Raw genomic sequence first — 8,472 nt, 5'->3', positions numbered from 1 at the left:
TTAAATTTCTGGGCTCAAACTATCCTACCTTGACCTCCCAATGTGGTGGGATTACAGGCACGAGCCACCATGCCCAGGCTCAGGCAATCCACTCACCTCAGTCTCCCAAAGGTGCGGGATTACGGGCTGAGCCACCGAGCCCGGCTTTCAGTTTAATTTTTAATTAACAAATGATACTTGTATTTATTTATGGGGTACAATGTTGTGTGTGTGTGTGTGTGTGTGTGTGTGTGTGTGTGTGTGTGTGTGTGTGTGTATATATATATATATATATACACACACACATTAAGGAATTTATTAAATCAAGCTAAATACTATCTCCATCTCACTAGCTTATTTTTTTGTGGTGTGTTTAGTATTTTTTTTTTAGTTGTGGTAAAATACACATAACATATAATTTACCATGTGTGACATTGAATTCATTCACAATGTTGTACAACCCTCACCACAATCTAGTTTCAGAATATTTTCTTTTTTTTTTTGAGTCAGAGTCTCACTCTATCATCCAGGCTAGAGCACAGTGACATGCTCATGGCCACTGCAGCCTCGACCTGCTGTGCTCAGGAGATCCTTCCACTTCAGCCTTCCAAATAGCTGGAACTACAGGTGTGCGCCACCACAACTGGCTAATTTTTTTTTATTTATTATAGAGACGAGGTCTTGCCAAGTTACCCAGGCTGGTCTTGAACCCTCAGACTCAGGAAATTCTCACTTCCACCTCCCAAAGTGCTGGGATTACGAACGTGAATCACCACACCTGGCAGTTTCAGAATATTTTAACCACCCCCAACAATCTGTCTCTCATGTCTCTGAGTTTCAAGGAAAAGAGACTCTTATGTTATCAAGAAATGAAATATGTCAACTTAAGAAAAAAAATCAAAACCTCTTATAAGGTGGCTTTGCAGAAGAAAGGAGACAAGGAGGGAGAGAAACATGTCTGGTCTACCAGATGCTCATGCCTTGGGGCTCACAGCCATGCCTGCATGGCCAATCGATGCAAAGAACAGAGCTCATTCTACTCTCCTGTGGTCTCAAAGAGGCCTCTGACATCAGCCAGGTACAAACAGGGACAGCCTTACTGCCTTTGACCCAGTTATCATTTTCTTTTATTTTTTGAGTTGGAGTCTCACTCTGTCGCCCAGACTGGAGTGCAGTGGCCGCTCCCGGCCAATGCAGCCTCGATCTGCTGGGCTCCGGAGATCCTTCCGCCTCAGCCTTCCAAGTAGCCAGAATTACAGGCATGCACTACCACACCCGGCTGACTTTTTTATTTATTGTAGAGATGAGGTTTCGCTGCCCAGGCAGGTCTCGAACCCGCGGGCTCAGGCAATCCACTCACCTCAGCCTCCCAAAGCGCAGGATTACAGGCTGAGCCACCGAGCCCGGCTAGCTATCATTTTCTACTCTGGTAAAAAAGCATTTCATTCTCATATCCCACACTGAGAGCCTTCATCAGGAAAGCCCACCCCAAGACTTCAACTCCTTTCATCCTGCTTCCCACCCAGACAGCAAGGATGAGAACCAAGAAGGTTTCAGAAAGGGTAGTGCATCACAAGCCCCCAAGGACTCAAGTGGGGGGACCCTCGCTTGCACTTCTTGAGCAGATTATGGTTTTAAAGCCCTGTACTTTATCATGACAGCAGCAGCTGGGCACGGTGGTTCACATCTATAACTCTAGCACTTTTGGAGGCCAAGGTGGGAGAATTGCTTGAGTGAAGGAGTTTGAGACCAGCCTAGGCCACACCTTGTCTCTACAAAAAATTAAAAAAGAAAAATTAGCTGAGTGTGGTGGTGTGCGCCTGTAGTGCCAGCTACTCAGGAGGCTGAGGTGGGAGAATCCCTTGAGCGCAGAAGGCAGAGGCTGCGGTGAGCCGTGATTGTGCCACTGCCCTCAGGCCTGGGTGACAGAGGAGACTTCAACTCAAAAAACAAACAAACAGACAAACAGACAAATAAAATAAAACACACACAAAACCTAAAACAGATTGTTACCTGGGTTCTTGTGGGAGTGGAGCCTCCTTTTTTTTTTTGAATTGGAGTCTCACTCTGTTGCCTAGGCCGGAGGGCAGTGGCATGATCACAGCTCACTGTAGCCGTTACCTGCTGGGCTCAGATGATCTTTCTGCCTCAGTCTTCCAAGTAGTTGGAACTACAGGAGTAAGCCGCCACACCTGGCGAGAGGATTGCCTGAGCCAAGGGGTTTAAGAACAGCCTTGCCGGGTGTGGTAGCATGCATCTGTAATTCCAGCTACTTGGAAGGCTGAGGCAGAAGGATTGCCAGAGCCCAGCAGGTCGAGGCTGCGGTGGCCGGGAGCGGTCACTGCACTCCAGTCTGGGTGACAGAGTGAGACTCCAACTGAAAAAAAAAAAAAAAAAAGTAAAAATGCTTCCATTATGTAACATCTCTGAGCCTCAGTTTCTTCATCTATAAAGTGGGAGTAATAATTGTCTATACTCTGCATTTATTCAGTTGAGTAAGAATTGTATCAGTGAACACTGTCAACATTCACCATGATGAGGAGGAGGAAGATACATGTGAATTTGTTTATTCTCTTACAGCTCTGGAGGTCAGAAGTCCAAAATGGGTTGGCAAGGCTGCATTCTTTCTGGAAGCTCTGTAGGAGAATGTGTTACCTTGCCTTTTCCAGCTTCTAACGGCTGCCCCAATTCCTTGGTTTGAGGTCCTGCAACACTCTGAACTCTGTTCCTGCGGTCACGTTTCTTTCTCTGACTCTGAGCCTCCTTCCCCCTCTCCTGTGAATCCTTGGGATGGTACTGGGCCCATCTGAATAACCCATGATCATCTCTTCATCTCAAGATCCTCCACTCAATCTGCAAACTCACCTGCAAAGTTCCTTTTGTCACATAAAGACATGTATTCACAGTTTCTGGGGACCAGGATGTGGACATCGTTAGGGGACGTATTCTTTTTTATTTTTTAATTCAGGTGTGACAGGTGAAATTTATTAGTTTCTGAAGAAGATTAGAATTTTTTTTTTTGAGTTGGAGTCTCACTCAGTTGCCCAGACTGGAGTGCAGTGGCCACTCCCAGCCACTGCAGCCTCCACCTGCTGGGCTCCAGTGATCCTTCCGCCTCAGCCTTCCAAGTAGCCGGAATTACAGGCGCACGCTACCACGCCTGGCAAATTTTTTGATTTATTGTAGAGGTGAGGTCTCGCCAAGTTGCCCAGACGGGTCTCGAACCCGTGGGCTCAGGCAATCCCCTCACCTCGGCCACCCAAAGCACAGGATTACAGACTAAGCCACCGAGCCCGGCCAGATTATAATTTAAACAACAAGCGTTCTTAAAACAATTTAGCGCTCATTCTTTGTCTTTTACTTAGAGAATACAACCCCACCAAGAATGACTGAGAATGGTTTTATTCATATTAGCATTCTTTCTTAGATCGGATCTTTAAAATTCTCATGAATATTGAGTTATGACTGGCATAGACGTGTTAATCAGGACAACCCAAGGATGCTGTTATTTTGTCTACTATTCCATGAGTCCACATTTTTGTGAAAGATACCAAGAAAAATAAGTTATGCGTCCTGTATTTAGATGTCTTATAATCTTTTTGGGGAGGCCAAAAACATTTACACAGTCAGCAGAGAGCCAGGCAGCATGGCCAGTGCTGCTATGGGAGGTGGAGAGGAGAAACTGAGAGGATGGAGACCAGGGGTGTCCAACCTGACCCAAGACAGCTAGTCATGTGGCCCCACAAAATCTTTTATTTTTTTTGAGTTGGAGTCTCACTCCATGGCCCAGGCTGGAGTGCAGTAGCGTTGACCCGCTGGGCTCAGGCAATCCTTCAGTCTCAGCCTTCCAAGCAGCTGGAACAATAGGCACACGCTACCATGCCCGGCTAATTTTTTTATTATTATTTATTGTAGAGATGAGGTTTCACCAAGTTGCCCAGACTGGTCTCGAACCTGTGGGCTTAGGCAGTCCTCTCACCTCAGCTTCCCAAAGTGCTGAGATTACAGGCTTGAGCCACCGTGCCTGGTCCCAAATCTTTTAACATCACGTGTTTTTTAGCATTTATTTTCTTTGTGATCCCATGTGTAGCTCCATTTTTGAAGTTCACAATCATGCCTTATTCATGACATCACTTTTTCTCAGCACATATATTTGTGAGCAGATTTTTTTTCAATTATGAAGCACATGAAGAGCAAAATTTGAACACATATTTTTGATGAGCACCTTGAGAATGCACCAAGAATGGTGACCACTTCCATCTAACCAGACATTGTTAGATTAGTTTTACAAAAACAAGGTTAAATTTCCCACTAGTTTTATATTCTCATTTTTCTAAACTTTATAATAAAAAAATAAAAAAGGAAGACTTACTATATATATACACTAACTATATTATAACATTATGTGCAGCCCAAGACAGTTCCTCTTTACTTGATGTAGCCCAGGGAAGCCAAAATGTTGTACAACCTTGAGAGGAAGATGACCATGGGATCTTCTTCCTTTCCCTATTATCTCCTCTCCTGGAAGCTACAGCTTCTAGCCTTGTAGGCCGGGCCTTGCTGCACTTCAGAGGACAGCAATTGGGGAACTACCACATGATATTGTACCCCGGAGATGTTAACAGCACAGGAAAGAGGAAGCTTTGGGAAGGGCAAGGCCCACCCTCCCACTAGGTCAGCAGACGCCTTGGCTTTCTACCTTTACCAATGCTTTGGTGAGTTTCACCTGGCCTCAGGGGAGAAGGTTTGTAGTGTTAAGCATGGCACAGGGTCTGGCAGGACAATTGATAGTAAGGAGGTTGGGAAGGGGTAAGGGTGAAGGCATGTTCCCAGTCTCCAACCACCGGGAGCCAAGGAGAAATTCTATCGGGAACAGCACCGGACAGTTTGTAACTGCAGTCAAGCACAGGAGATCAGCTACACTACACACGCTGTTCTAATTGTTCTATGAAAGCATGAACCTTGCGGATTTTTCAACAAGATCGTAAAACATCACTGCCAACAGCAACAAAGACAGGCTGTGAGCAAGTAATTGAGGTATCCAGAAGAGAGACCTAACACTCCCTGTTGGAAGAGGCTCTGCCCAGTCTCCAGCCCTCAGGTCACAGCCTCTGGGTCTGGACATGACTAGAATGGGTCCTCAACCTCTAACTGGTGTCTGTCTCATCCTGTGGGAATAGCTGCTGGTGTCTGTCCTGTCCTGTGAGAATTGCACTGGGTGGTGAGACAAACACTGTGCTGTATGTCTCAGAAAGGATTACTTAGTGTGTGAGAGCTGTGTAACAAATACAGGAGCCTTAAAATTTGCTTATACATCTAGTCTTTTCTTTAAAAACAGCTTTATCGATATATAATTCCTATACAGGCCATCTATTTAAAGTAAACAATTTGGTCATGCAGTGGCTCATGCTTATAATCCCAGCATTTTGGGAGGCTGAGGTGGGAGAACTGCTTGAGCCCAGTAGTTTGAGACCAACCTAGGCAGCATAGCAAGACCTCATTGCTAAAAAAATAAAAAAATTAGCAGGGTGCGGTGGCTCACCCAGCTGCTCAGGAGGCTGAGGCGGAAGGATCACTTGAGCCCAGGAGGTCGAGACTGTTATGAGCTGTGATTGTGCCACTGTACTCCAGCCTGGGCAACAGAGTGAGACACAACTCAAAAAACAATAAAATAAATAGTTTTTAGTACATCACCACAATCAATTTTAGAACATTTTATCATCTGTCAAATAAATCCGATACCCATTAGCAATTGCGCCCCATTTCCTTCAAATACTCACGCCTGGCTGAGTGCAGTGGCTCAAGCCTGTAATCCCAGCACTTTTGGAGGCTGAGGCGAGAGGATTGCCTGAGCCCATGGGTTCACAACCAGCCTGGGCAACATGGTGAGACCTTGTCTTTACAATAAATCAAAAAATTAGCCCGGTGTGGTAGTGTACTCCTGTAGTTCTGGCTACTTTGGAAGACTGAGGTGGAAGAATCACTGGAGCCCAGCAGGTCAACACTGGGGTGGCCGTGAGCGTGCCTCTGCACTCCAGCCTGGGAGGTGGAGTGAGACTCCAACTCCAATTCAAAAAAACAAAAAAAAACAATAACAAAACACTGAATAACCAAATACTCACTCCTCAGCCCCTGTATCCATGAATCCACATTCTGTCTCTATGGATTTGCCTATTCTGTACATTTCATATAAATGAAATTATATAACAGATGGTCCTTTCTGACTTTCTTCTTTCACTGGGCATAATGTGTTCATGGTTCATCCATGTTGTAGTATGAATCAGTCCTTCATTCCTTTTTATGGTCAAATAATATTCCATGGTATGGACAGACTGCATTTTATTTATCCACTCATCAGCTGATGGACACTGGGGTTATCGACACTATTTGGGTTGTTACAGAGAGTAATTAGAGTACAGAGAGTAACGTATACAAATTTTTGAGTGGAAGTTGTTTTCAGTTCTCTTGGCTATACAACCAGGGTGAAAATTGCTGTGTCTTATTTTAACTTTATGTTTAATCTTTTGAGGAACTGCCAGTCTGTTTTCCATATTTTTAATTCTCACCAACAGTGTATGAATTCCTCCACATCCTTGTAACGTTTGCAATTTTCTTTTTTTTTAATGGCCATCCAAGTGGGTCTGCAGTGGTGGTGGTTCTTTATGGTTTAGATTTACATTTCCCGGTGGCTATTTAATTAATGAAATTGAGCATCTTTTCATGTACTTATTGGCCATTTGTATATCTTCCTTAGAGAATTGTCTTTTCAGATTCTTTGCCCATTTTTAAACTGGAAAATATGGTTCAATGTGGTTGCTCACACCTGTAATCCCAGTACTTTGGGATGCCAAGGTGGAAGAATCCCTTGAGGCCAGGAGTTCGAGACCAGCCTGGGCAACAAAGCAAGATCCCGTTTCTACAAAAAATTAGCTGGGCATGGTGGTGTGTGCTTGTAGTCCTACCCAAGAGGTCAAGGTTGTGGTGAGCCATGATCGTGTCACAGCACTCTAGCCTTGGTGAGAGAGTAAAACCCTGTCTCTAAAAAATAAATATAAAATAAAGATTTTTTAAAGTAATTTTATTCTTTTATTTATTTATTTTTTGGGGGGTTGGAGTCTCACTGTCGCTCAGATTGGAGTGCAGTGGCTGCTCCCGGCCACCGCAGCCTCGACCTGCTGGGCTCCGGCAATCTTTCTGCCTCAGCCTTCCAAGTAGCTGGAATTACAGGCATGCACGACCATGCCTGGCTGATTTTTTGATTTATTGTAGAGATGAGGTCTCACCAAGTTGCCCAGACGGGTCTCGAACCCGCAGGCTCAGGCAATCCACCACCTCAGCTTCCCAAAGCACGAGATTACAGGCTGAGCCACCGAGCCCGGCTAAAAAAGTAATTTTTAAAAGTTTGGCATGGTGGTGCATGCCTGTAGTCCCAGCTACTTGGGAGGCTGAGGCAGGAGAATCCCTTGAGCCCAGAAGTTTGAGGCTGCAGTGAGTTTTGATTGTGCCACTGCTCTACAGTCTGGGAGGCAGAGTAAGACCCTGTCTCTAAAATTATTTTTTTTAATAAAATAAAATTGGGTACATTTTTTTTTTTTGAGTCAGAGTCTCACTCTGTTGCCCAGACTATGTTGCCCAGACTAGAGCGCAGTGGCATGCTCATAGCAACTGCAGCCTTGACCTGCTGGGGTCAGGTGATCCTTCTACCTCAGCTTTGAGGCAGCTGGAACTACAGGCGTGCACCACCACATCTGACTAATTTTTTGATTAATTGTAGAGACAAGGTCTCATCAAGTTGCCCAGACTGGTCTCCAACCCCTGGACTCAGGCAATCCTTTCTTCTTGGTCTCCCAAAGTGCTGGGATTACAGGTGTAAGCCACCACACCTGGTTGTTTAATCTTTTAATTATTTATTTATTTAGAGAGGATGTCTCACTATGTTACCCAGGTTGGGTTTGAACTCTTGGGCTCAAGTGATTCTCTTGCCTCAGTCTCCCCAATAGCTGGGGCTACAGGTCCATGCCACTGTGCCCTGCCAGGTACATTTAATCTTGAATGGTCTCCTTAACAATTATATCCTGGCCGGATGTGGTGGCTCAAGCCTGTAATCCCAGCACTTTGGGAGGCTGAGGTGAGAGGTTTGCCTGAGCCCACGGATTCGAGACCAGCCTGGGGAACTTGGTGAGACCTCATCTATACAATTAATCAAAAAATTAGCTGGGTGTGGTGGTGCGTGCCTGTAGTTCCAGCTAGCAGAAGGGTTGCTTGAGTCCAGCAGGTCAAGGCTGAGGTGCCTGTGAGCATGCCATTGCACTCCAGTCTGGGTGACAAAGTGAGACTCCAATTAAAAAAACAACAAAACAGGCCAGGCTCAGTGGCTCAGCCTGTAATCCCAGCACTTTGGGAGGCCGAGGCGAGTGGATTGCCTGAGCCTGAGGATTTGAGACCAGCCTGGGCAACTTGGCAAGACCTCATCTCTACAATAAATCAAAAATT

General features: G+C 45.3%; 1 protein-coding gene across 1 annotated transcript in view; it reads left to right on the top strand.

Annotated features, from left to right (window-relative positions):
* The first annotated feature begins 200 nt into the window (after window positions 1-200).
* The window catches only part of LOC103268641 (protein max), a 19,491-nt gene continuing 11,219 nt past the window's right edge, over window positions 201-8,472 (top strand). Inside the window, exons 1-2 of the mRNA XM_008066230.2 lie at window positions 201-218; window positions 8,108-8,114. The gene's annotated coding sequence lies outside the window, so the exon portion shown is untranslated. The remainder of the gene's footprint in view (window positions 219-8,107; window positions 8,115-8,472) is intronic.

This window comes from Carlito syrichta, unplaced genomic scaffold (assembly GCF_000164805.1).
Source record: "Carlito syrichta isolate Samal-C Ts95f unplaced genomic scaffold, Tarsius_syrichta-2.0.1 Scaffold308864, whole genome shotgun sequence".
Taxonomy (NCBI): Eukaryota; Metazoa; Chordata; class Mammalia; order Primates; family Tarsiidae; genus Carlito; species Carlito syrichta.
Note: the sequence above shows the minus strand (reverse complement) of the source record. Positions and strands in the feature narration are given on the sequence as shown.